The following is a 6,562-nucleotide window of genomic DNA, read 5'->3' as shown; positions in this document are numbered from 1 at the left end:
TTAAAGGATATATTTCAAAATATACATTTACAAAGAAGCATGGAAACAGTTTTTACTCATAATTTTCTGGTAAATTTAGTAGCTAAAATAAGTAGTTGATATTGCCAACACTATAATGGTGTTAAAATGTAACACTATTAAGAGTTAAATAACAACACTGTAATAAGTGTTTTAAACACAACAACAACAAAAAAACATTGTGTGAATATATATATATATATATATATATATATAAGAAAATAAATGTATTATGGATGAGACAACATCTGGCATGTCAGTCTAATTTTTTGTCCCTGTAGTTTATTACATGTATTGTGGTCCCAACATAAGTTAACATCTTAAGTTTTCTTAGCATTGATTATATACATATATTTTAAATATCAACAACACACAGCACTGATATATGAAGTCTTTCTAAAACAAAATACATTTGATTCAGTGTGTTACTTGCTGTTTATTTTTAGCTACTAAATTTACTACAGCCGGCGATCTTGACTCGGGAACGGCCGCCTGATGGGTTCCAGATCGGGATCGCAGGCTCTCCTGAGAGCGGATGATTGCCTCCTTCTAATTGAGGTTGGTGTTGTCTGGGAGCTCTATGGGCTGAAGGTATGTCATCCCGAGCCAGAACAGAGTCACGAGGGATTCCCCCTCAAGTGAGCTGGTGCTGGTGAGCAGCATCATTTGAGCAGAGAGAAATGAACAGGAAAACAAAACACTTAAAAAATAAAAACAAAACAAAATGGAAAACAAACACGGGTAGAATGGGTTCCGCTTACAGTCGTGGTCAGTTCTTCTGTCATGGTGCTACTGTGAGGGAGCACGGAGCGAGGAGACCAGGAGTACATCAACAAAGGAAACTTTAACTGAATCTGAATATATATATATATATATTATATAACACACACATATACAGGTCCTTCTCAAAAAATTTGCATATTGTGATAAAGTTCATTATTTTCCATAATGTAATGATAAAAATTAAACGTTCATATATTTTACATTCATTGCACACCAACTGAAATATTTCAGGTCTTTTATTGTTTTAATACTGATGATTTTGGCATACAGCTCATGAAAACCCAAAATGTCTGTCTCAAAAAATTAGCATATTTCATCCGACCAATAAAAGAAAAGTGTTTTTAATACAAAAAAGTCAACCTTCAAATAATTATGTTCAGTTATGCACTCAATACTTGGTCGGGAATCCTTTTGCAGAAATGACTACTTCAATGCGGCGTGGCATGGAGGCAATCAGCCTGTGGCACTGCTGAGGTGTTATGGAGGCCCAGGATGCTTCGATAGCGGCCTTAAGCTCATCCAGAGTGCTGGGTCTTGCGTCTCTCAACTTTCTCTTCACGATATCCCACAGATTCTCTATGGGGTTCAGGTCAGGAGAGTTGGCAGGCCAATTGAGCACAGTAATACCATGGTCAGTAAACCATTTACTAGTGGTTTTGGGACTGTGAGCAGGTGCCCAACACCAGCAGCTTACATGGCACCCCAGACCATCACTGACTGTGGGTACTTGACACTGGACTTCAGGCATTTTGGCATTTCCTTCTCCCCAGTCTTCCTCCAGACTCTGGCACCTTGATTTCCGAATGACATGCAAAATTTGTCCAAAAGTCCAGTGCTGCTTCTCTGTAGCCCAGGTCAGGCATTTCTGCAGCTGTTTCTGGTTAAAAAGTGGCTTGACCTGGGGAATGCGGCACCTGTAACCCATTTCCTGCACACGCCTGTGCACGGTGGCTCTGGATGTTTCTACTCCAGACTCAGTCCACTGCTTCCGCAGGTCCCCCAAGGTCTGGAATCGGTCCTTCTCCACAATCTTCCTCAGGGTCCGGCCACCTCTTCTCGTTGTGCAGCGCCACACTTTTTCCTTCCCACAGACTTCCCACTGAGGTGCCTTGGTACAGCACTCTGGGAACAGCCTGTTCGTTCAGAAATTTCTTTCTGTGTCTTACCCTCTCGCTTGAGGGTGTCAATGATGGCCTTCTGGACAGCAGTCTTACCCATGATTGCGGTTTTGAGTAATGAACCAGGCTGGGAGTTTTTAAAAGCCTCAGGAATCTTTTGCAGGTGTTTAGAGTTAATTAGTTGATTCAGATGATTAGGTTAATAGCTCGTTTAGAGAACCTTTTCATGATATGCTAATTTTTTGAGATAGGAATTTTGGGTTTTCATGAGCTGTATGTCAAAATCATCAGTATTAAAACAATAAAAGACCTGAAATATTTCAGTTGGTGTGCAATGAATCTAAAATATATGAAAGTTTAATTTTTATCATTACATTATGGAAAATAATGAACTTTATCACAATATGCTAATTTTTTTAGAAGGACCTGTATATATATATAGAGAGAGAGAGATACATTAATTCACAAAACAATGTATGTTTACACTTATTTATTTATTTTAACTGAAATATTGTAATTATTTTTCCCTGCACCAAAATGTCTTCACATTCAGTGTTTTCAATTCATATAAAGAACATACTTTACAACAATTAAAACAATGTCAAAGCAAATAGTGCACAAAAGGCACAAAAAAACGTATTTGGTCCATATCTATTCTCAATTTAATCAGGTTTATAGTGCTTACATTTATCTGCTTAAACCACAGCATCTCAGTCATTACCATTAACTATGAATGCAGGCCCATACTTAGCTGATTTGGGACCCGGTGCGAAGTAGGAAGCGTTCCCGGGGGGGTGGGGGTGGGGGGTGCTCTCATTCAGTCCGTTTACCCCTCAAGTGTGGAGTCCGGTGCGACCGCATCAGTTGCACCCCCTAAGGACGGCCCTGGCTGAATGTATCATACTGATCACTGAACAAAGTCTGTGCCAATGGCGTTTGGACCTCCTTGGAGAAAAAGTAGTTTCTTTCTTTTTTTCAGGACGACAGGATGTGGTTCTCTGCAGTTTCCATCTAAGCAAGAAATCCACTCCTACTTGCAGCATCACAAAAGTGCTTCTGTAAAATTGGGGAGAAAAAAACAATCATTTTACATCCATTTATCAAAAATATTATTAACAGGTGAAATATCAGACAAGTATCAATTACAATACAATAATAGTTCACTCAAAGCATTTACCCAAATATTGTGTCATAATTTTTGTTCATCCTCATGGGGTTCCAAACCTGTATGACATACATGTCTTACATGGTGTCTGTTGAACGGCATGAGTACAAGTGAATAACTCTGTGCATGAATATGTGTTCATGAGAATCTATTAGCAAAGCAATTCAATCCAAATCAACTAGGAAAAGCACACAAGTTGTGAAAATGAAGATTAATTAATTAATAAAAACAAAGCATGAAATACAACATATGTGCTTTTTTCTCTGTGGTAAATACATCTGCTGTGCTCGTTGCAACAGGAAGTTATCACGTTCATCTGTTAGCTGCCATTGTGACAGTCATAACAACCGAAGCTCTGTTCAGGAGTCAGTGAAAAAGATTCAACTCAGTGAAGAAAGTACACATTTTTTTTTTTTTTCTTGATTTTTTTTTTTTGTCTCATGAACACACAGTCATGCACAGAGACCAACAATCTAGTCAGGATATTTGTTAAATAATATGAAAAAGTTCAGTATGTTTCTGATTCTTTCTACGATTCCTGAATTCCATGCTGATCTCACTGCTCTGAGGGCTCTATCAAAATGTATGCGCATAAATGGGACAGCACATAAATAAATGACAGTACCAAAAAAATAATATCTAATCTGTAGTTCATGCTACCCATGTGTCATACTCCAAGTCTTGTGAGGGCACCAATTCACTTTGAAGGCTGAACAATTTAACTCAATGCATTATAGAGGATTTGAGTATATTGAAAAGTTATTTTCAAATATATACAAATGAATATATATATATATATATATATACAACCCAAATTTTATTCATTTACATTTTAATAAAATGAAAACTAAAGGAATTTCAAATCACATGAGCCAATATTTTATTCACAATAGAACATAGATAACGTAGCAAATGTTTAAACTGAGAAATTTTACACTTTTATCCACTTAATTAGCTCATTTAAAATTTAATGCCTGCTACAGGTCTCAAAAAAGTTGGCATGGGGACAACAAATGGCTAAAAAAGCAAGCAGTTTTGAAAAGATTCAGCTGGGAGAACATCTAGTGATTAATTAAGTTAATTGATATCAGGTCTGTAACATGATTAGCTATAAAAGCTTTGTCTTAGAGAAGCAGAGTCTCTCAGAAGTAAAGATGGGCAGAGGCTCTCCAATCTGTGAAAGACTGCGTAAAAAAATTGTGGAAAACTTTAAAAACAATGTTCCTCAACGTCAAATTGCAAAGGCTTTGCAAATCTCATCATCTACAGTTCATTACATCATCAAAAGATTCAGAGAAACTGGAGAAATCTCTGTGCGTAAGGGACAAGGCCGGAGACCTTTATTGGATGCCCTTCGGGCTCTCAGACGACACTGCATCACTCATCGGCATGATTGTGTCAATGACATTACTAAATGGGCCCAGGAATACTTTCAGAAACCACTGTCGGTAAACACAATCCGCCGTGCCATCAGCAGATGCCAACTAAAGCTCTATCATGCAAAAAGGAAGCCATATGTGAACATGGTCCAGAAGCGCCGTCGTGTCCTGTGGGCCAAGGCTCATTTAAAATGGACTATTTCAAAGTGGAATAGTGTTTTATGGTCAGACGAGTCCAAATTTGACATTCTTGTTGGAAATCACGGACGCCGTGTCCTCCGGGCTAAAGAGGATTGAGACCTTCCAGCATGTTATCAGCGTTCAGTTCAAAAGCCAGCATCTCTGATGGTATGGGGGTGCATAAGTGCATACGGTATGGGCAGCTTGCATGTTTTGGAAGGCTCTGTGAATGCTGAAAGGTATATAAAGGTTTCAGAGCAGCATATGCTTCCCTCCAAACAACGTCTATTTCAGGGAAGGCCTTGTTTATTTCAGCAGGACAATGCAAAACCACATACTGCAGCTATAACAACAGCATGACTTCGTCGTAGAAGAGTCCGGGTGCTAACCTGGCCTGCCTGCAGTCCAGATCTTTCACCTATAGAGAACATTTGGCGCATCATTAAACGAAAAATACGTCAAAGACGACCACAAACTCTTCAGAAGCTGGAAATCTATATAAGGCAAGAATGGGACCAAATTCCAACAGCAACTCATAGCCTCAATGCCCAGACGTCTTCAAACAGTTTTGAAAAGAAAAGGAGATGCTACACCATGGTAAACATGCCCCGTCCCAACTATTTTGAGACCTGTAGCAGAAATCAAAATTGAAATGAGCTCATTTTGTGCATAAAATTGTAAACTTTCTCAGTTTAAACATTTGCTATGTTATCTATGTTCTATTGTGAATAAAATATTGGCTCATGTGATTTGAAAGTCTTTTAGTTTTCATTGTATTAAAATTTAAAAAACGTCCCAACTTTTCCGGAATTCGGGTTGTATATATAAAATATGAAATATGAAACATACACATACATACATATATATGGAAAAAATAACTAAAATAGAATATACTGAAACTCAACATTATGAAAACTCATTAAATTAATGCTTAGTATAATGACAAAAATGACAACATTTGGTCAGGACACATGCAAGAAACAATTAACATTACTGATATTGCTATTTTGACATCAAATTTAATCTGTGAGAAATGTTTCAGATCGTCTAGGCACGCACAGCATACAAATAGCATTAGCGTTACTAAATAATATTATTTTATGAAATAATGTACATATAGTAAATGAAGTAAAACACTTACTTTCCGTGTTTTCCTTGTTAAAACCAACTTCCCCGTCTGCTCCGCTTTGTGAGTGAAAGAAAATCTCTCTCTGAGGAAAGTGTAGGAGCGCACAACATATTAATGTCACAATAAATCAATATGCTGTTATAAAATAGATATTTTAAATGAGGTAAAACACTTACTTCTGGTCTTTTCCGCGTCTGCACCATCATGGTCTGCCTGCACAGCAGTTCAAATCTGTGAGGAACCGTTAGGCTCATTTAGGCTTGAGAGCATTTAAATATCACCATAAAGTAATATCATCTTATAAAATACATGTAAGCGAGGTAAATCACTCACTTATGGTGTTTTCCGCGTCTGCACCATCATGGTCTGCTGCACAGCAGTTCAAATCTGTGAGGAACCGTTAGGCTCTTTTAGGCGCGCAGAGCATTTAAATATCACCATAAAGTAATATCATCTTATAAAATACATGTAAACGAGGTAAATCACTTACTTATGGTGTTTTCCTCTGAAAAAAAAACTAATTCCCCGTCTTCTCCCCATCGCGAGTGTAAGAAAATATCTCTCTTGAGAAAAAGTTTTGGAGTAAAGCACATAAATATCGCAAAAAAACCAATATGATGTTATTAAACACATTTTAAATTAGATAAAAACACTTACTTTTTAGATTTCCCATATAGAAATTAAAAGACGTCCTCGTCTTTTCCGCATCGTGAGTGAAAGGAAATGTCCTTGAGAAAAGTTTATGCGCACACAGCAAATAAATGTCATTATAAAATGATATTATATTACA

General features: G+C 37.4%; 1 long non-coding RNA gene across 1 annotated transcript; it reads right to left on the bottom strand.

The window, feature by feature from the left end:
* Nucleotides 1-2,727: 2,727 nt before the first annotated feature.
* On the bottom strand, nucleotides 2,728-6,014 carry LOC132094798 (uncharacterized). Its single transcript, XR_009422402.1, has 3 exons — nucleotides 5,949-6,014; nucleotides 5,785-5,854; nucleotides 2,728-2,930 (listed from the first exon to the last, which is right to left on the bottom strand). It is a non-coding gene; the product is annotated as an uncharacterized LOC132094798 (long non-coding RNA).
* Between the last annotated feature and the right edge of the window lie 548 nt (nucleotides 6,015-6,562).

This window comes from Carassius carassius, chromosome 19, assembly GCF_963082965.1.
Source record: "Carassius carassius chromosome 19, fCarCar2.1, whole genome shotgun sequence".
Lineage (NCBI taxonomy): Eukaryota > Metazoa > Chordata > Actinopteri > Cypriniformes > Cyprinidae > Carassius > Carassius carassius.
This window is presented reverse-complemented; position numbering and strand designations above follow the sequence as displayed.